Raw genomic sequence first — 22,522 nt, 5'->3', positions numbered from 1 at the left:
TTGCCACTTATCAGCAAACCGACATCGGGCTGCTTCCACTGGGGGCTGTTGTGAGAAGCACTGCTGTGAACATTGTGCACAGTTTCCCACAATCACATTCCCTTCTTCCCTTGGGTGGTGTCTGGGAGTTGCTTCGCTGAGGCTTGTGCTGACGCTATGCTTGATCTTTGGAGAAACTGCAGGACCTTCATCCAACACAGCTGCACTCTTTCACAATTCCTCCAGCTTCATGGATGGAGAGTCTCGATTTCTCCACATCCTTGACTTCTCTTTTAGCTTACAGAATCATAGCAGGTGTAAGATGGCTTCTCTCGGGTGATTTGTGTTCCCAATGGCTAATTGTGTGCTTAGTGTGGACTTTGTGTGTTTTCTTCGACTTAATGTCTATCTGGGTCCTTTGCCCATTTTAATGGACTACAGTGGTACCTCAGGTCACAAACTTAATTCTTTCCACGATTCTGAGGACAACGGCTGCATTCGTGTGCATGTGGGGAAGATGGCCACAGTTGCTTTTGTTTCCCAATGCAGAGTTCACAAATGGAAGTGAAATTTTGTCAAATGCTCTGTTCATGAACAGAAGTGTTTGCAAGCATAAGCATTTGTAAACCAAGGTATTACTGTATATGTCTTCTTATTTAGTGTGCATACCTTATATATATATTCTAGGTACAAGTCCCTTAACATGTGACTTGCACGTCACACATCCCTGAGACATGTGATTTGCAAATACTTCCTTCCACTGTGGTGTTTGTCTTTTTGTTATGTGGCAGTACCTTTCAAAGCATGTAGGTTTAAAGTGTGCATGGCTGGAGTGTGGCTCAGAGGTAAAGCGCTTGTCTGGTGTGCAGGAGGGCCTGGGTTGGATCCTCAGCACTGCAGGAAAACAGGAAAGAAAACAAAAGAAAAAAATGTCTTAAATTGTGTCAAAGTCCAATTAAGTTTTGTTCTGTTTAGTGCTTATACGATATCTAAAAACACATATATTTGTTCTTAAATTTTACAACTATGTTCTCTCCTAGCAGTTTTAGGATTTTAGCTCATGCATTGAGACTTCTCATTCCCCTGATGCTGACTCTCAATTTTCTGTGAGTTATGCATCCAACTTTATTCTTTTTGTGTGTTCATCCATTCATCTCAGCACCATCTGTTGAGGCAACGATTCATCTCCTTGTTAGGAAATGTTAGCACCACTGTGGAAAACAAGTGGATCCTAAATGCAAATGGTGAATTTCAGACTCTCCACTGGACCCTAGGGATCTCTGTCTGCCCCTTCATTATTGGATGCCCATGCCACACAACAGTGATTACTGGAGCAGTGCAGGGAGTTTTGAAGTGAGGAAGTCTATGTGTCCTCCAACCTTCTTCCTCAAAATGGTTTTGGCTGTTCGAGGTACTTCCAATTACCACGTGGATTTTAGGATAAGTTTGCCAAGTGAATCTCTGCAAAGAAGTCAACTGGGGTTCTGGTAGCAATTACATTGAATATTTGGGTCAAACAGAGAAGTTCTGCCATCATAACAAGATTAAGGCTTCTGATCAAGGAACACAGAATCTCCCCATTTAGTTGGGTTTTTAAAAATTCCTTTCAATACGCTTTGTAGTTTCTCTGAGTGTAAGACTTGAATTTCTCTTGTTAATTTACTTATAAATCTGTTGTGTATTGATGCTATTGTAAATGAAATAGTTTCTTAATTTCATTTCTGGATTGTTCATAGCACATGTATGGAAATGCAACAATTGCCTTAAACCCCGCAATCTTGCCGAACTCACCTCTTAGTGTAAATGTTTTTGGGGGGCATGGGGCAGGTGCTGTATGATTTTCTCCATAGAAGATTGTGACTCTGTGTGTAAAAAGAGGCTTTCTTCTAACTCTTCAATGTGGGTTATTTTGTTCCATTTTCTTCTCTGGCTCCCTGACCAGAATTCCAGCACAGTGTTGACCAGATCTGGTTAGAGAGGATGCCCTCGTCTTCTTCCTCAACCCAAAACGAACTCATTTGGTCTTCCATCACTATGTCTGGTTCCACAGTGATTGTTTGAGGATGTGAATCACTGGAAGAGAACATTCCCTGTTCTACTACTTCAAGGAGTGTTTTTATTGCACAGGGCATTGAATTTTATCAAGTTATTTTTTTACACTTGTGAAAGCAATAATGTGAGAGCCCCCCATACACGATCTTATGGACAACGCACATCATTGTGCTCATTGAGTTTTAGGTGTCAAATCAATCTTTCAATGCTCGAACAAACCCTATTTGCTTTTGGCACACAGTCCCTATTATACATCCCAGGATTTTACGCTAGCATTTTCTTGAGGATTTTGCATCTATATTCAGGAGTGTTGCCACTCTACAGGGCTCTTGTGATGGTTTTGTCTGATTTGGGTATCAGTGTGATACTGGCCTTGGGAAGCATCTTGTTTTCTTCCTGTTGGCTGGAAGAGTTTGTGAAGAACCGCAGTGAATTCATCAGTGAAGCCATTTGGGCCTGGGCTTTTCTTGGTGGATAATTTCTAGGTTACTAATTCAATTTCACCACTTGTTATAGGTCTACTTGAATTTTCTTTCTTCCTGAGTCAGGAGTTTGTGTCTCCCTAGAACTTTTTTCCAGTTGAACAGTTAGATTATTTGTTGGCACACACTGTCAGCAATGTTCCATTTGCTCCTTTTATTTCTGGAACACTAGCAACAGTGTCTTTTTCTTCATTCCTGATTTTAGTCATTTGATCTCTCGCTCCCTCTCCCCCCACCCCCGCAATCAAATTAGCTAAAGTTTAGTCAATTTTGAAGATCTTTTCTAAGAACCAGCTTTTGGTCACATCAACTTTACTGCTTTTTCTGGTCTAGTTTCAGCTTTAATTTTCATTATTTCCTTCCTTCTGCTTAAACTGGCATCATTTGCTTCTCTTTTATTCCAGTGTTTTCAGGCGGAAGTTCAGGTTATTGATCTGAGATTCTTCTTCTTCTTTTAAATGTAAGTTTCCCCAGCTGTAACTGCCCCCCCAGCACTTCTTGGGCTGGGCCCAAGTTTTGGTAGACAGTGACTTCCTTTCGTTCACCTCTGTATTTTCTCATTCCTCGTGCGATTCTTGTTTGACCCAGTGGTTATCTGGTGTGTGTTACTTAATTTGCAGGCATTTGTGAAATTCCTTGATGTCACTGCTTCCTAATTTCAGCCCACCATGGTAAGAGCGAACACTGATCCTTCTGACAGCGTACAACATGAGTCCCTTGGCCTTGAGCGTGGTCCGTCTTGGAGAAAGTGGGTGTGGGTGAGATGGGTGTGTCTGCTGTTGTTGGGGGATGCTCCCCAAGTATCTTCAAGGCCCATCTAGTCTGTGGTGCTTTTCCAAGTATGATTTTTCTTTTCTTTTTTGGTACCAGAGATCGAACTCAGGTCCTTGCACTTGCGAGGCGGGTGGCAGAACCACTGAGCTAAATCCCTGGCCCCAAGTGTGACTTTTCTTGTCCACCTTCTGCCTGGTTGCCCCATTTGTTATTGAAAGGATACTGGAGCCTCCCATGGCTGTTGCTGGATTATCTCTCTTCTTTTCTTTGGTCTGCTTTTGCTTGCCATGCTTTAGGAATCTACTATGACATTTGTATGTGTCTCTAATTGTTATATCTCCTTTATGGGTTGGCCTCTTATGATAGTAAAAGTCTATCGCTGATAACTTTTAACTTTATGTGATCTAAGTCTGATGTTGTATACCACCCCAGCTTTCATAACGGACTCTCAGCATGATATATTTTTTTAAACATCCTTTTTATTTGTAACCTATTTGTATATTTAAATCTAAATAAAATTAATAAATATTATTTATTAATCCAGCCTGGCAACATCTTTTTATTATACTGTTTAATCCATTCACACTGAAGGTGAATACGTGGATTTGCATGGTGTTTTAATGTTCATTTGCTGTATGTCTGATGTTTCTATTCCCCTTTTCCTTCTTCCCCATTTTCTTTCACACTGTGAATACTTTCTAATGCGATATTCTTTTTTCTTTCATGAGGCGGCCTGGAAGGATACCAGCACTGAGTTCGGAGATTTTCCTATACTTTGCGAGCTATTTTATTAATGGCTGCCTTAGACCTTACCCTCGATGTCTTGGTTTTACCAGAATCTGCTAACTGAGCTCCAATGAGGGATGGAGATGTCCCTCACCTGGCTATCTTCTCTCTGCCCCTTTGTGCCAATGACCCAGCGCTCTATTTATTACTTCAATAGTTTCATTCTTCTTAAAAGCCGGCAGATGACAAGAGACAGTTATATACAGAGTTTGTCATCATGACTTTCAGATTTGATATTTCAGCCTTGCTGTCGACGCTACCTCCTTGTCTCCCTTCTTTGCTAGAGTTCAGAGTGGCTCCCTGCTCTGCCACAGCCAAATGCATTTTCTCTGGGTATCCCAACAGCCTGTGAGCATGTTGTCCTGTCCGGAGGTTTTAAGTCAGCTAAGGGAAGAAGAAACATGTTTGTACCATCTTAGTCATCACACCCTTACCTTGATGTGTGTGCCCTGTTTCCCCAGGGTTCCTGTTTTGGGAAGGCAGGTCTGGGGGTAGCACATTCTGTGTTTTGAGTTACATGAAAATGTCTTTAGTTCACCTTCATTTTCAAAACACAGTTTGGCTGCAATAAAGTAACTGAGTGATAGTTCTCCTTCTTCTTGGGTACTGAGGACACTGTCTTGCTTGCCTGTGTCTTCTGCATTTCTGATGATAAATCTGCTGTTAATCTTGCTGGGGTCTTTAAATTCATGATGAGCTCCTTCTAGTTTGATTGTGATGTGGAGGTGTGGATCCTTTTTAGTTTATCCCCCTCAGTGTCCTTTGTAGTTTGGGATGTGTAGAATGAAGTGTTTCATCACATTTGTACATGTTTAGATGTCTTCTTCAGTGTCTATGTGTTCCTCCCCTCTGGAGCTCCCATCTTACATGGACTGGTCTCCTGATGATGCCCTGCAGGTCTCTGAGCTCCATTTGGCAGCACACACAGTGGGCAGAGGGTGAGGCTCACAGTGTCCTTGTCCCTGCGGTCTTTCGTAAGCTCCTCACACTCTGCCTTCCTGCTTCCAGTCAAGCCGTTCCTCTGCCTGGGCGACCTCACCAAGATGGGCTTCTGGAAAATATTTTTCCTGTTTTTATGAGACCGATAGATGTCAATTTGTAGTAGAGGCAATGGAAGGGTTTCCAAAATCTCTAACCATAATTGTCAAAATCATCTTTCTCAAGACTGGAAATTAATCAAAAACATTCAGCACCTCCCAAGCTCCAGGGAGTCCTGAAAATCAGCAGCCTAGAGTCCAGAGCAGATGGCTGGAGCTTACCGGCCTGAGAGGATGTCACTGTTTGCTGTCTGGCAGTTTCCGGAGAGCTGCATTCTTAGGGCTCCTCTGTATTTACCCAACTCTGAGCTCACTCTAGGCAAACAATCCAGTGCCCAGGGTATTTACTGAAAACTGTCATCGGCAGTCACTAAACCCAGCCACTGCCTGGTGCTGCAGCACCAGCTGTGGCCACAGAGATGTCCAGAAGCCTTTGAAGTGAAGCACTGGGGAGGGAGGCATCTGCAGGGACAGAATGCCGTGTGTTCCTGTGACTCTGGATAGCCCTGCACGTGGGCTCGGCTGAGCTAATTCCCAGCAAGACCTCAAAAGGGCCCAGGTTCTACCTCTAGCTGACCTTGAGGAGCCACACTACAGCAGGCATGGCCAAGGCCGGGTCAGTGGCTGTGTGCCAGGGCATGGATCCTGCAACCTCCAGCCACAGTGGGTCGTGTCAGTTCAGGACATTGGGGAGTCACTGGCTGTCGTGTGTTAATCTCAGAGCTAACAAGCAAATCTGGGGACGTTCCAGGTTGCACAGCTTGAGCCCAGGAAATCCCTGAACAAATCAGAGGCAGGGTCTGATCTCCAGGCTTCCTAAATTATATTATTTAAAATACCCAGTTCTCCACACACACAAACTATGATACATACACACACACACACACACACACACACACACAGAAAATTGTTAGGGTTAGGGTGAGAGTGAGGCTGAGGGTTAAAGTTGTTAGGGTTAGAGGATTAGACTTAGAAGGCTAGGGTTAGGGTTAGGGTTAGGGTGAGTGGCAGCAGTTCGTAGAAGTGTCTTCTGTCCCTGTAGAACCCCGACATTGGGTCGCCGGATGAGATCTTTAGAACCCAGCTGACAGGAAGATGATCAATACACTGAAGGAACTGCATCCAACAAGTTAAAGAAGAGTATGAGTAGAATGTCTCACCAAGCAAAGATTGTGCATAAGGAAAGGAAAGCTAATAAAAAAGCAGCCAGATAGAAGTCTGAGTTGAAAATACAATAACCAAAATGGGAAAAATCACATCTCATGAGTCTGTCATAGAAATTATAATATGTTATTCAATAACTTCCCAAAGACTGTGTCTGCCTGGGTGGCTGATTATACACCGGAGTTATCGTAAATAACACTTTGGTTTATGGGAATGAGATCTCCTTAATGCTGCATGGCCTTGGGAAATGGAAAAGTAAGATCATTGTCAAAAACTATAAAAAAGAAAACCTACCTTTAAAAAAAAGTATTATTTTGATAGCACAAGATAATATGATTTGGTAGCTGCTGTTTGAGAAAGGTGATATTTTAAATGGTTCATAACCTTCACAGAAACGTCTCCGCCATGGTAAACATGCTTGTCCAGCACAAACACCTGACACACAAACACCTCGGGGCATGCACAGCCCCAACCTTTCAGGGAGCTGCAAACACTGGAGAAATTCCCTCTGCTTGCATCACTCAGCAGTCTTTTCTGTACCCATGGAGCAATAATCGGGGTTTCTTAAAGATTCAACCTTAGCCATGTTGTGAAACACACAGTCCCAGGGACTTGGTTCTCATACCTGCATCTCTCTTCTGAGCCTAAACCACTGGCAGTTGATTCCCCTCAGGAAAGGGAGGCATCCTACGACACCACAGTCAAAGGTGAGACTGTGCAGTGTCTGTCCCTGTGTACCTGGCTTATTTCACGCAGGTTAATGTCCTTCAGGCTCACTCACAGGGTTGTCAGTAACAGGACTTCCCTTTTTAAGGCTGTGTAATATTCCACAATGTACAAACCACACATTTTCTGTGCATTCTCTTGTTGATAGGCAGTAGGTTGTTTCTAAAGCTGGACTCAGAAGTACAGCATGGAACAGGGTTGTGATGTGGGCTGGGGAGAAGCGGTTTCAAGGTCATAATTTTAGCCAGGCAAGAGGAATACTCAAGAGATCTATACTAAAACTGACTGCAGTGAGCAGTGAGGTACTAATTAGCTCCACTGAGCCACTTCAATGCTCCCTGCTTGTATAATGAACACATGGAATTGTCACTTGTCAATTTACAAGTAAAAAACAAACATAGTGGGCTGGGGATTTAGCTCAGTAGTTTCAGTACCTGCCTTGCAAGCACAAGGTCCTGAGTTCAATCCCCAGTACAAAAAAAGCAGAAAAACATAGCAACAGCTGAGCTCGTGAACAATTCAGTTCACAAACAGAAGCGCTTGGCAAAATTTTGCTTCCATTCATAGACTTTGCATCAGGTGACAAACACTGTGGCCACCTTCCCCAGAATCATGAAACAAATTAAGTGTGCAGACCGAGTTAGGGAAACTGAATGAAGCTCAGCATGCTGCACTGTGGTGCCCGTCCTGATAACCAGGGAGGACCCTAGACTTGGACTGGGCCTGGGCTGAACTTCACGTCCACCCATGGGCTGTGCCTAGGCCCCTACACCGGTGTCCCCATCACACCCCTGACAGACTCAAAAACCCACTCGCTGAAGGCATCTCCATCACATTTGCTAGAGCCTCGGCCAGACAGCAGAGCTGAGGGGCCACCCAGACACCCTAGAGCCCCAAAGGACAGAGAAAATCAGTCCTAGGAGACACAGCAAGCCCATGGTCCCCGGGGCCCCCAAGCCTCCTTTGCTTTCATCATAGAGCTAGGGACAGAGAGACAGGGTGACACCTTCACATCCCTGCAGGTGGTTTGTGGTGAGCTGGATGAGGTTCCCTTCTGAGGAGGCCTAGCACCAGTGTCCTAGCCAACAGCCTCCCACCCCTGCCCATCTCTGCCCTGGAGCTTGGGGACCCCACACAGTGGCAAGGGCACCCAGGCACAGGGTTACCAACCTGGCTGGCCAAGGCTCCACACCCACAGTGCCCTGCAGAGCCTGCTCTGTCCATCTGGGATTCTGTGCAGACCAGTTTCAGTAGGCTGTCACCCCCAGGGCAAAGTCTTACAGAGAAACCCAAATTCAAAAGTAGACAGGAGGTGGGAGCACTCTCCGGGCAGAGGAGAACATAATGCAGAAAGTAAACTGTGCTCCAGGAACTTCTTGACAGCCCCTGGGTCTAAGATGCCCTGGCAGGTGGTAAGGCCCTGTGCAGGTCAGGCTGGGCTCAGTGACATTTGGCACAATCACCCCAAGGGAGCAAGAAGAATTCCCCAGCATCCCAAGACCCAGGGTTTCCCAGAAGGTTTCCCCTCTGGGAGCCTGAGACAGCACATTGCAGTCATAAATCCCAGCCAATCACATAATGAGACTTAATATCTGATGTCAGATGATTAGGAGGCCATGAATTTGAAGTCTTAAAACTGATGAGTTGTCAGTGCTGCTAAGGCTACAGAGACGAGAGCTCAGTGAATGAGAAAACAAGCAGCAGAACTTAGAACCACAGCCTTGCTGACCAAAGCATCCTACGTGGGCTATAAGTGTATGGCTTTCCCTGAGGACTCCGGAAAGGTGGGTGAGTCCAGATGTTGGCAAAGGCTGACTATGTCCTCCACCCTGGGGCTCCAAGGATGGCGGGAAGAGATCTCACCTGCACCCAGTCTGCTGGCCTGGACCTCAGACTCACAGCTTCTGAACCCTGAAATCTCAGCACCTGATGTCCACACCACCCTGTGGGTTTGTTACATAGTCTGAGCTGAGACAGCTGTCTACACCTGTGAATTCTGCTGATTCCCCAGGCTCTGGCTGGGTCTGAAGGGTACACACGCGCACACACACACACACACACACACACACACACAGCCGAGCAGTGCCTGAGGGACAGAGAGCCTATTTTGCTGGAGCTGTGCAGGGGAAGGTGACTGGGAGCTAGGAGCAGGGGCATCCTGGCCTGCACCATCTTACCTGAGCGGGGGCCCCTGAGCCTGTGGAGCTGGAAGGAGGGAGGGCAGGGCCCCCTCAGGCGCTCATGTGGGCCTGACAGAGTGAGGGACTCCTAAGGACAGCGACAGAGTCAGGAGCTGCGTAGCCTGGCTGAGAGAGCTGGATTTAAATAAAGACAGATGTGCATGCTTTACTTACACCAAGGTGGGGGAGACTGGTGAGGGGAGAGAAGGAACCGGCGAAGAGCAGCAGGGGCAGGGCCCTGACTGTGACTCTGAGTGGACATGTGCTGCTCATACGAGCTGTGGACACTGCCAGGAAGAGAGGAAGAGGGGAGCGGGCCATCACATCTCCGCCACCCTGTCCTCGTCACCCCTGCTCAGCTCCCTGCACCTGGGGCCTGCAGGACTCCACACAGCACTGGGAGCCGAGGAGTTGGCAGGGCAAGCACGGTGGCCAAACAGATGCATGAGTGCTGTTCACGGCAGATTCCTGAAGAAGCCACGGCCGTGACTGCGATGGGCCACCCAGGACACTGAGCCGCAGTCATGGAAGCCGTGGGCATCTGCGAATCCAGCAGAGTCAGAATCTGCACCCATCTTTTGCCAGGTAAGCAAGTCTGGGGCAAATATGCCTGAACGAAGGGGCCTAACAGGCTGTTTCTGTGGTGGGTCACGTGATGACTGCCCCTGTGCAGTCTTCCCGGGTCCGCCCCGGCAAGGCAGCCCCACTTCCCAGCATGCATTGCCCTCTGCTCTGCGTAACAAGTCACCTGCAGTGGCCCTGCGCAGTAAACCTGTCTGTCCTTCAGTGCTCGTGGGCGGGTTCTTGCCAAGGCTGTGGTCAGGGGACACGTGGGGCTCAGAGCCCATCTGGACATCCCCTGTGGTAGGTGAGGACCTTCTTGGAACCTTCTTCACCGGCGCCAAATTCTGCACAAGGGAAGGCCCCCGCCGAGGTCAGTCCATGGCTAGAATTTGCCCTTCCTGGTTTAAATCTTACATCGACGAATAAAACTAGCAATGATGGGGAGTCCCCATTTATTTTATATCGAAAACCTGAATTCTAGCTGCAGTCAGTTCTGTATGATTATTCGGTTAGATGGTGACAGAATCACATGTAAGGTCTATCTTTACAAACTCAGCGAAAAGGTGGTAAGACGCTCTGAGGCACACTGAGGGACAGGATGGCACAGGACCAGGCCCCTCGTTACTGAGTCTGGATCCACACCCACTGCAAGCCCGGAGCATGAGGGTCAGAGGGACGGTGTGGTGGAGGGGGATAATCGCTCCAGCCTTCACAGCAGGGTGCGAGCCCAGCCTGAGGTCTGTGGTCCAACAGTTTTGCTTTCCTGAATGACCTGAACCAGGGGACACAGACGAGGCAGGATGACACACAGATGCTGCTGTGTGGGTTTGTGCTGGGTGCCATAACAAACTAGCACACGCCATGGGCTGCAAGCATCAGGTGTCCCTCCTCCTGCTGTGGAGGCCAAAGCCAGGGATCAAGGGCCTGGTGGTTTCTGGGCCTGTGAGGGCCCCACCCTAGCCTGTGCGTACTGCTTTCTCCTACGTCCCCTGCGGGATGGGTCGAGGGCTCTCTGGAGTCTCCATCACAAGGCCACAAAGTCCCCTGTGAGGCCCCAGCAGCAGGGACTAATCACAACCCACACACACCATCACCTTGGGGGTGAACATTTGACAGGTGGGTTGGGGGACATGAAGGGCCCACACCTGAAAACAAGAACCTTAGGGAGTTCTGTGTGGTGGCCCAGGTAAAGGAAAACTCTCAAAGCAGACCAAAGAAATTTCAGTTTTTCAAGTTCTGAGCCTAGGAAACGGGTGTGAATTCTGATCGCTGTCATGGAAACTCTCAGTGCTCTGGTCCAGTGGCTGTGTCTAGAGGTGACAGATGGATGCACTGGCTTCACCGGCCCAGTGCCGGCCCACAGAGACCACCAGTGCCAGCCGTTAGGCAGGCGTCTGTTCTCTGGGCATTGGGGTGTCAGTGAATCACTGATTTACAGCCACACACAGGAGTCCCTGGCTCCTAACCCACCATGTTTTCCCTCTGGGCTGGCCTACAAGACAGCGCTGCCGAGAGGAACGAAGCCCTGCCAGTGTTTGGCCACATGGATCACCACTCCCTCCTCCCTCCACGGCTCCCAGGAGGTCCCCGTGCTCTCGTCTCCTCAGAACCTTCGCAGCCTTGTCAGGCTCTCCTGTGGAGCCCAGGGCCTTCTCGGCCTGTCAAACGTGGAACTGGATTTGTGTCCCACTACTTAGCTAATGGCTCCTTATCCTCCTTCACTCCCTGAGGATTTTTATATTTAACTTCTGAAATAATAGGTGGAACTTGAATCTTTCCAAGTGACAAAATTTATTTTTTCTCTAACCATCCTGGAGGAAAGCAGAATAGCATGGGAATCCTGGGACTGGGGGACAGACGTGTGATCCTGGACCCACCTGGAGCCTCAGCATCTGGCCCAGGGAATGCGCTGGCAAGGACGGGTCATGGGTACTGTTTGGGGTGCAGCCCAGCATGGACGTCTGTGTCTGCTCATGGAGGTGCTGTTCCCATAGAGGAAGGCCCATGTCCCTCAAGTCCAGGACCAGCCTCAGGCCCACGGGGCACTCTGCCTACAGGGCTCTGGGGACAACGTGTGCTAATTAGCTGAGGCATCGCTGCTCAGAGAGCCTCTCTCTGTCCTAATGCTGCCCCTGAGCCACCACCTCCAGGCCCAGGAAGTGCCAAGGTCCAGGCCCTCACAGCTCCCACTCACCCCGAGGAGCCTGCTGAGGTCACCGGGGCCCTGAGCTCTGCAGATGAGGAGGAGCCCATTCCTGGCCTGCCGTCCTAGGGCAAGGGTCGCCATGGAAACACTACACTCTGGGAGAATTCCCAGAGGTTTGATTTTAAGCTGGAAATAACCACTCCTCCAGGTATAGTAATCTTCTGTTCAAAGAGCCCCGCTTCCACGGGCACCTCCTCAGTACGTTCCCCGAGGGGTCACATGCCACAAGCATACTTACATGAGGAGCTGGGAGACCCAGAAGCTCAGCCCAAGAAGGACCCTGGCAGCTGCTCTGTCTATACTTGAGCGGAGCTCACCAGGCCAGCACTCTCCTGGGGATCCCCAGCCTCCAGGTACAGAAGTGTATGCAGGCCCTGGGGACACCTGGGGGACAGGGGCCGCACCTCAGCAGTATGTAGGGCAAACCTTAGCCTAAGGTTCTCTCCACGCTCTGCTTTTTCTTTCACGTATTCATCTCCCAGATTCAACTATCTCTTGCAATGCACAGGACCAGCGCCAGGACACCTGCAGCCAGCAGCATCCAGGGGCGCACAGTCCCCACGTGTCTAGCACAGCACAGAACCCCAACACACCCTGCCTCGAGCCCCCGTCACCTCTGGATGACTTCTGACCTCAATGCAGTGAAAACACTGTGTCCAGAGTCGTCACCTTGGATTGCTGGGGGTAACAAGAAGCCAGGACGGGACGCCCCTGTGCAGATGCAGCTGCGGTGTGGCCATGTGTGTCCCTGACTCACTTCTCATCTGTGGCTGGGGGAAGAGTGCTCCGGTGGCCAGGGCTGACCAGGAATCTGAGCAGCTTAGGAGGGGAGATGAGGGGCCCTGTGTCAGATCCTGTCCCCTGTCTTACGGAAACTGATGCATGTAGGGTCTAAGCGTGACTTGGTGACCTCTGGGTGGGTTGTCAGGGCAGCCTCCACTGGCCCCTGGTGTCTGCCTCCCAGGGCATGCGGCTGCCTTGGTGGTGATGGAGTCAGCCCTGGGGTCTAATTATCTGGGTAACTCATTCTCTCGAAGAATGTGCTATCTATATACGCACTTGCTCCCGACTTACCACAGGTCATGGCCCAAGCAACCCAGTGTTGGACAAAGTACGCTGTGGAGTACCTCTGGCCGCACACAGCACCCAGCACCTACCCTGCAGGTGGGCACCGTCACCGTCCTGGGAGAGACTGCTGCCCGGCTGCTGGGAACACCGTGCTTTGGACCCAAGCCGGCCCGACTCCAACTCCAGACTCCGACCATAGCTCCTGCTGTGCCTGTCCTTCACCGCAATGTGGAAATCTCGTAAATCGGGCTCCACGCACAGGAGCCACCTGCAGACAGTGTGGTTAAACAACCTCAGGTGTGGTCCTTGTGACCTTAACACTGGCCAGAGCCAGACTGTAGAGGTGGAATCCCAAGATAGGCAATGTTTTTCTTCAGAGGCTCCCTCCCTCAGCCTTATTTGTTTAATTGTAAACCCCCTTTATTGCAGTAACCCCAGCATTCAGGGGCCTGTTTAACACGTGCGCTTCAGTCATTTCCACGCTTGTGTGAGCCCAGACACGGTCACAGTAGCAGGGGGAACACACACCCACAGCACCCCAAAGTCCTCACACAGCAGAGCGTGGGGCCGCTCCTCACATCCAGCCCCTCTCCACCCCGGCGGCCCGCTGGCGTGTGCTGGAGTCTGAGACAGATCATCTGCTCTGCCTGGTGCTTCACTCCACACCATTGTTTTGGGGCTCACAGAGTTGAGGCACATGTCACGGCCACAGTATGCCATTGTGTGGGATTCCTGGAGCCCATTTCCCCTTCACTGACTGACGGACACTGGGCAGTTTAGACTTCGGACCACTCCACACGAGCAATGGCTATTCACACCCAGGCCTCCGTATGGACCAAACGTCCTTCCCGTTAGGAGAGGCAGGAATCTCAGCAGCAGGCACGTCAGGCTTACATGCTGGCCGGTTGCCCAAGTGTTGGACACCTCACTCTCCTGCCGGCCGGTTTCCCACACCCACGTTCCCTGAGTGTGCAACGGTCTCTCGTTCTGCAGACTTTGGAAGCTCCCTCAGCCGTTCACTCACTCGTAGGTCTTTGGTAGGTTCGAGCAGGCATTCTGCCTGCATGATCAAGCACTCTGTGCCTAAAGAGAGCTTCATCTGAGCAGGCGAGGCTCCTTGCGCCCCTTCTCTTGTCTCATTACCCTGACTGCTTCCTCCGTGCCACGTTCAATCAAAGCAGTGAGAACAGAGGTCCCGCGCGGCTGCAGGGAGTGAGCGTCTGCCCCTCACCCTCAGGTGAGGCTCCCCCCACCTGCAGGCTCACACAGGCTCTGGCGTCTCACCGGGGAAGGGGGCTGGGGGTCGCGCAATGGTTGTTCTGCCGCTATTGGGAGGACCCCAGGGCTTTACCTTTGTGGTTGGGCAGTGTGAGGAGTTACACTGATGGGTTCTCCGATGTTAGTGGCTTGCTTTCCTGCCTGCGTTTCTTTACGTGAAATAGCACCCTTTCTTATACCGTCCACCTGCTAGCTTTGTACCTGGAATTCTCATTTTGTGTTCACGAGTGTGAGAAATTTGTTCACTTGTCCAGGCTCCAAGAATGCGCTTTGGAGGCAGGAAGAGCAGCAGAAGCAAAGCCTTAATCCCGTCTGTCAAGGCTGGGCGTCTGGTGCGCAGGCCCCCCCGGGGCGGTGAGAGCCCAGGCAGCCCGGCACACAACTCCCCACCTCCTGTCCCTCATTGGCGGGGCACGGGCGGGGGAGGAGGCAGCAAAATCTTCCCCAAAGACGCTTATGAGTTGCCTGGTCGCCTTCCAACTTGAGCGCAGATCTCTTCCCAGTACTGTCTATTCTTCACGGTGGGGCTTTCTGAGAAGCAGACGCTCCCGTTCAGGGACCTTGGACCTTGTGACTATTATGTTTCTACTCAGCCTTAGCTATCAGGCCTAGGATACTTTTGCTTAACAAAGGCTTTCTTTCTAGTTTATTCCTCCTTAAGGTCCCGTTGGCTTAGAGACCCTCTGAACGCTTGAACCTTGTCAGGAAGTTAGGCTATTTTAACTGCCAGTAATTTTCCACTCACAGTTAACTATTTCATCCCGAAAATGGACCACTTTAAGTTTATTTTTCTTACATGAGGGACACTGGCCTGCAACATTTGCTTATTGTACTGCAATTTTTTATTAAATAGAGCAGTACTGGCCTTGCGGAATAAAGAGAGTTGCACTGATTCCTTTGATTTTCTGGAAGCGTTGTGTACACTGGGCATGGTCTTTGCCTTAATAAGGAAGCCATTTGGACCTTCGGTGTCTGTCCTTTATAGCAACATTGTGAGGTTTTTCTTTTTAACTTTGATTCAGTTTCTTCCACAGTCATAGGGAGCTTCCCATTATCTATTTCTGCATGAGTGGGTGTGGCAAAGAATCTGCCCATCTCATCCAACTGGCTGAATGTACTGGCCCATAGCGGCCCACATTGTGGCCTAACTGTCCTTTTCGTAACCAGGGTATCTGTAAATACTCCTTCTTTCCTTCCCAGTAGCAGTGATTTCTCTCTTCCTCTCCTGATCAGTATGGTGAGAGGCTCATCAATTTCATTGATTTTCTTAAAGAACTGGCTTTTTGACTGTTTCTGTCATTTGTTTTAAATGTTGCTCTGTTTTCTTCTGTGTTAGTGATTTTCACGCTGCTCTTTATTTTCTTTGTTCTGTTTAAATTTTTGGATGTCTTAGGGTAGAAATGGGAACTCACTGATTTGAATTTTTTTTCTTAATATTTTCTTTAAGGGCTATCAATGCCCCACCCATGCCTTTGATGAATACACACACACACACACACACACACACGTGTGTGTGTGTGTGTGTGTGTATTTTACAATTTCTCATATTTCATTTTGGTTCATTTTTACATCTCATATCTAGCTCAAAATATTTCTTATATTCTTTTCACTCAGTCTACGATCCATGACTTACACAGAAATGTTAAGTTTTCAAATACGGGGAGATTTTCTAACAATCTTTCTGAAATTCACTTCTGACCCAATTCCATTTTTTTTCTTCAGTTCCTGTGTTTATTGGTACATGTGTGCCACGTATAACAATTACCTTCTTCTTCGAGAGTTGGCATCTGCACACGACACACCCCTCCCTCCTCCCCCTCCGTCCGTCTCTCTGGCCCCTTCCCTTCTGCAAAGGGCCTCTCTGTTTTCTATTATCTGTCTTTTAGTTTGCTCTTTACTTGATCCCACTGTGATAATAACATGTTTTGTATAACTTTATTTCTTTTTCTATCAGTAAATTTTATTTCATCGCATTCTCCCTCAAACCCCCTCCCTTCCCTATGTACAAAACTGTATACCTTTAATCCTCTTAAATTTTTTGAAACTTGTCCTGGGGTATGGAGCACTGTCCTGAACATGGCCTTGAGATGGTGCCCCCTGCTGCCTGGTGACCCACTCCGCTCTACAGATGGCAACTGGGTCCATGCTTGGTGGCCCTGCTCACGTTTTCTACATCTTTACTGACTTCCTGTCTACTTGCCCTGTGCAGTGTTGAGAGGGACACATTTATTTAAATCCCCAACCATGACTGGGATTTCTCTGTGGCTCCTGGCCACCCTGTCAGTCTTTGCTTCCTGAATTTTCAAGCTCAGTTCTGCAGTTGGGTGTGGGAATGTTTAAAAGCCTCAATTCTTACTGATACCGTGGCCCTGTTTTCATCACAAAATGATCTTTCAATGCCTTTTCCTACCAATTCTAGTATTAGCATTTTTCAAGGTAATTCTCAATTGGTCAGTTTCTCTCCTCCATGGGGGTCTTGTTGTCCAGCATGCCTGGTCATTGTCGTGGACCCCAGACATGGGAAAGTGTGCTGTATTAGGCAATGGATATTTTTCTAGTCCTGAAACTACCGTGGAGCTTCCTTCTGGAGTGAAGTGAAGGTGCTTGGAAGCAGGTTTGTCCTTTGGAGTCCTGTTTTTAGGATTGGCTCAGAACCGCAGCAGTGCTCTATGGATAGCTGTTCCCACTCCTGGGCTGCGCCTGTGCCCTCTGCTAAGTGGCCTGAGTCTGGTTGGTTCGAGCTCTGGTCTGGATGGGTACGTGGGTGCAACCACAGCCCTCGTGCACACCAGGACTGTTTCGTCCCAGCTTCCCTCCTCCCTCAGGATCTTCCCTTACAAGCACAGGCTGATGAATGCCCTGGGGGCCTCTCTCCACAGACCTCTGTGGCCTCCCTCGGGACCGCTCCCTTCCCTGTGCCTGTCCTGGGGACTCCTAAACACCCAGCCATGTCGCCACTCACCTGCCCATGGGACAATCGCTGCTTACCTGCTTCGTTTTCTGTCCCTCGGAGTTCGTCTTTTGAGTCTTGTGAACAATGTCACAAAATCCTTTGTTTCCTGTGGTCTATCCGTGTTGGGCTGTTTCTCGAGGAGAGCCCCTTGGTTTCATCTCCCACGGAAGCAGAAACCCTGTACAGAATCTTTCCGGGGTTCCCCTGTCTCTCCCTATTCTGCTCCTCCTACCCCGCTCTTCCTCCTCTCCCTCTCTGCTCCTTCTCCTCTTCCTCCACTCCTCCTCCTACTGCTCCTCCCCCTGCTCCTCAAACTCCTCTTCCTCCTCTACCACCTCCACTTCCTGTTCCTACTCCTTTTTCTCCTTTTTCTCTCCTTCCCCTCCTCCTCTTTCTCTTCCAGCATCAGCGAGACACTGCCTGTGCCCTGGGCCCATCTGCTGTGTAGGTCACCTGACATTCAGCGACCCAGTCCGCCTAGCCACTTCCTGGCTCTGAACGGTATGTGACTGTCCCCAGCCTTTCCTGCTGTCCCTCGGCCGCTAGCCTTGCCCATCTGCACCTGGCCCACTTTGGCCAAGGGCTGGGCACATTCTTTTTCTCTCCTGTGCATTCCCAACATTGTTGACCTTTCCGCCCTGCCCTCTGGCCACTCCGCCCGGAGACCACAGAGCCTAGAATCTCTGTGCCATTCACTCAGTGTTTTTGCTTTTTTTTTTTTTTAAGACAAATGCAGTCATATGTTTGGCTGTGTGTTACTGCCTGAAAGCGGGACTGCGCCCTGTGTATGGGAGTGTGTGTGGCCGGGGAGCAGGGAACATGCTCAGAGAAGCCACCACCCTCAGCAGCCACCCACCTGCCCTGTGGATTAAACACTGGGCACAGAAGGGTCAGGGTTAAGGGCAGCACGAGTGACTCCGACATCAATTCTTGAGCTAATCTGCCAGGGGAAAGATCAGCCGGCCTCACTTGGGAATTGCTGTTTTTCCCTTTGGAGGCATTCCGAGAGAAAATTGAAGGCTATGGTTCTAATCCAAATGTGCTTGAGGTGCACTTGCAGCTGCTGTTGGCTTGGACTGGGGCTCAGATCAGCTGTACCCACCCCTGCACCCACCGTCACTGGGCTCAGCTCCTGCACAGTGCCTGCAGGGGACAGAGCCTGGGAGCTCGCCACCCCTAGGGGAAGCTCTTCAGTTCTCCCTTCTTCTATTTCTCCAAGAAGGGCTGTCTTTACAACTTTTATTATAATGTGCTGCTTTATGCACAACAGTGAAGCTTTACTGCAACATATGCCCATTTTATACATTCATGCCGAAAGCATATTTTAAAAATCCACAGTCAGAGGCTCATAATGCAATATTAAACCCATCCCATATTTCCTCCATGCTTTCATAAAAAAGCACTCAGTCCCTTGGAAAATGTTATTAAGAACTTTGACTCAGGGATGCAGGATGTTTCTGGTGTATGGGTGGCAGTGGAGTAGACGCAAGAGGACCCACCGTGGGCCCAGGCAGGTGGCGAGCAGCCCCTCCGCCGAGGGAGGAGCTGCAGCATTGAGATACGACCAGTGTGCAGGGGGACATTTGTTCACTGGGGGTGTGGGGGCAGCCAGAAGGCAAGGCTGAGGGAGAGCTGTGTACTCCTTTTTGGGAAATGAGCTGTCACGTCCAAAATTACATGCGGTTATTTATAATCAACAGGAGATTTCCAGCCAGACTGCAAGAAATTGAAACAATACCTTGAGCAATTCCAGCCTTTTTGGATTAGCATCTGGTCTCAGGAAATCCCCGTAAACCAGGTGACTCTGACTATTACAGATTGTGGATTCGGTGTCCTGGGTCTAAGCCCAGCAGATTTGTTTCGAGATTGAACCTGGCCCCGGGCGTTATTCCTGCGACTAAGCGACCTCACAGTGAGGAGCTCAGTGCCTTATCCCCACACCAGGCCTCACCCACCAGCACTCTGGCTGTTAAAGCCACCTTTGCTTTTTACGTTTTCTTTTCATTAGTACAGTCTTCTTACATGAAATTATTTAAAACATAGTAATTACCGCATAGCATTTGGCTCATTCACACTGGCAGACAGTGATAGGCGTCCTGGGCAGGGTCACTGCCTTCACAAGCCCTGCTGGTGGGGGCAGCTGCCAAGGGAAGGTGTGTGCTGGGTAGCAGCCACTGCTGGGGTCATGGAATGGGGAGATATTAGGGCTGGGGGTACGGAGGGAGAGTGATGGTGAGAGACGCCCCACGTAATCCTGAGCTGTCTTCTACCACCAAGGGTGTTCCAAGGACACAGACAGGCAAGGAGGTGCCCAGGGTGCCTGGGATCCACATTCCACTGGCCCCATGCCCCTGAGCCCTGCCCTTGAGGTCCTACAGAGGCCTCCAGGACAGCTGCCCTTAATCACACTGGCCACTGGTGTCCCCTTGACCTCCCCTCTCCTCCCTGAAAGTCAGGATGGGGCTGAAAGCCTGGTGGCATCTTTGAGAAGTGAGGCTGGGAAGTGACCCTCAGGACTGCTGGGCAATTCTCTGCACTACCTCTTCCCCACACAAAGCCAGCTCCCTCCAGGGTTGAGTGGCAGTGACACGGATGCCAAAGTCCACACCCCTTGCTACAAGGGATGGCAGGGGCTCCCTGCAGACTCTTCTGCCCCCTTCGTGCTCCTCCAGGGTAAGGAAAGAAACGTTAGAATAGGGTAAATGAAAGAAAGAAGAAAAGAAGATGAGCATGAAGCCCTACCCCCTCCCCAGTCTGCAGTGTCCCTTGGCCCTGCCAAGCCGGTCTGTGCGCATCCAGCCTCTCCCAGGCCTCCCGTGACCTTGTGCTCCACGGATGCAGCCCCTTTGCCACCCTCACTTCCCAGGTTCCTCAAAGGACACCCTGAGCACCTCCCTGCTAGGCCTCTGCACATTCCACTCCACCCACACGCAGCCTCCTCACCTCTGAGGTCCCTGTGACTGCCTGGACCCCAGCAGCACCCCTGACATGCATGACCAGGAGACACTGTGACTCAGTCCCCACTGGGTGGGCAAAGGGGCCCTAGGACGTGGCAGCTGAGCTATGTTTGCCATCCCCAGGCAAACACCGGGCCTCTGTGTCCTCACTGCAGCCTTGCTGGGGGAGGATCCTTGAGGGTCCCCCAGCTGGAAGTTGCAATGACACATTCCTCAGCTGCAGTGGGGCTGGAGCCAGAGTGGCCTTTTCCTGTGGCTTTGATCCTCACACCATGCAGCCAGGTGTGGCAAGGGGAGGAAGAGATGGCAAGAGGCCATTCTTCAAGGACCTGGCCTTGGGCCTCCTGCCACCTCCTCAGCAGATGACTGGGGGCAGCCCAGCCTCAGCAGGCTGCAGTACATCCACTCTCAGGACAGGCACTGGCTACTGCTTGGAGGCCACAACCCGATTCCAATCTACCACCGATCCTACTTCAAATTTAAAGACGTTTGTGGACTTGATGTGACCACGATGACTTAACTTTTACCTCTTCTGCTAACTCTCAGCCTTGTGGGAGGAAAGAGGCAGCCATGTCCTACGCCCTGAAACTGGCCCAGGAGGTGCTGGATTGCCCAAGTGACCTGGTGTGGCCCGAAAGGGCTTCTAAGGACAAAGCCTCTTCAGACTAGGACCTGAGGACACAGAGACAGCCAAGGACAATTTCCTGTGATAAAACCCCATCACTGGTGTAAATCAGCCAGATAGGCACAGGATCCCTTAGGCTGCTGAGAACCTTAACTCCTGCCATGACCAAGCTTCCCTTCTGGCTGCTAATTAATAGGTACACAGCACCTCAAAGAAACTTCTCTTCCTTGGCCTAAGGGAATGTGTTTTCATTATGCTGGACATTCATAATTTTAAAACAATTGACCTGAAGTCCTCTGCCACATGTGTGTAGTGTAGGGTTTGACCTGTTGTCTCATCACCTCACCACACACCACCAAGTTCCCTGAAGTATGAAACCCAACGACACAAGCACACTGTTCAAACTCTGTGTGACAGTGGGTTAAAGCACCACAGAAACTGTGCGGAGGATCTGTAAAAAATCTATCTTTGCAATTCTTCTGACATATGCACTCTTCATAAAAAAAAGACAAAAAAAACTGGAGAAACAGCGGAGCCTACAGGAAAGAAGCCCCTGGCCACAGCCTCAGCTCTTCCTGTCTGTGGGAAGCATCACAGCACCTGGGGGGTGGGGCTCCTATCTTCACTCAGACCTGCACAGACTCGGACACCCACACCACCACTGGGCTCACAGGACGCAGCCGCACCAGAGTGGGGACTCACCTGCCCTGTCCCATGGGGAGGCCTGGTTCTGCCAGACACACAGTCTACACAGGGAGCCAAGTCTGCTGCTGCTCTGAGGGTCCCTCCATCCATAAAGCTGGAGTCTTGGCCTTGGAGGGGTTACCCCAAAGCCTAAGGCAGAACCAGGGTGCTTCTGGATGCACTCACCACTGTGTGCACAGGGGTCAGCTCACCAGTCCCAAGACCACCACAGGCTGCCCAGAAACCAGGAAGAGAAAATGAGATGCCGCTGAAAACTCAGTGAAACAGTGACTTCAAAGCAGAATGTTTTACATACTCACAGAGGGAAGGCACAAGGGAAAATGAGAGAGACATGCACACGTGTGTGTCTGTACACAAAAACATGCCACCATAGAAGGTAACATGTAATCCCTACAATACGGTATAGATCATACACAGCAGTACCTTGGTTCACAAACTTCAGTCTTTCCATGATTCTGGTGAAAAGCTGAGTTGGATGCGAACTGAATCAATTTCCATGGGTAGGTTCAGTGTTGACTTATGGGGAAATCTGATTTGGTTCTCATCCAATTCAGTTTGCAACCAAAAATGTGAAAACAATTACGTTCGTGAACCGAGGTGCCACTCTGTGATACTAATGTATTAGTACATCATCTATTATCTACTTTATAGGTGTAGTTTTCTGTGAATATTAAACTTCATAAATTTTATGTTTTCATATATTGACATATACACATACTACGTAGCTTTATGCACACACACATATATGTGCATGTGTGTAAACATATACACACTAAGAGTCAAGGGATGTGGAATTTTAACTTTACACAAACTATTTCACATCCCAAATTAATTTCTCAGGCCTAGCATAATCTTGGCATCCAAGCCAAATGTTGCCTCTATAAGAAAGGATAATTTCAGGCTAATTTCTCTCATTTAGAGTGGTGACAAGTTTACATATAAAATATTTAGCTAAGTGAGTGCAACAGTATGTTGGAAAAAGCATG

General features: G+C 49.6%; 1 long non-coding RNA gene across 1 annotated transcript; it reads right to left on the bottom strand.

Annotated features, from left to right (window-relative positions):
- Nucleotides 1–403: 403 nt before the first annotated feature.
- LOC104869188 lies at nucleotides 404–17,512 on the bottom strand. The gene is made up of 2 exons (XR_782219.1): nucleotides 17,285–17,512; nucleotides 404–873 (listed from the first exon to the last, which is right to left on the bottom strand). It is a non-coding gene; the product is annotated as an uncharacterized LOC104869188 (long non-coding RNA).
- Between the last annotated feature and the right edge of the window lie 5,010 nt (nucleotides 17,513–22,522).

The sequence above is a fragment of the Fukomys damarensis genome, unplaced genomic scaffold (genome assembly GCF_012274545.1).
Source record: "Fukomys damarensis isolate Sample0158 unplaced genomic scaffold, DMR_v1.0_HiC HiC_scaffold_19, whole genome shotgun sequence".
Classification (NCBI taxonomy): Eukaryota; Metazoa; Chordata; class Mammalia; order Rodentia; family Bathyergidae; genus Fukomys; species Fukomys damarensis.
The sequence above is the reverse complement of the archived record's forward strand: the minus strand, read 5'-3'. Positions and strand labels throughout refer to the sequence as shown.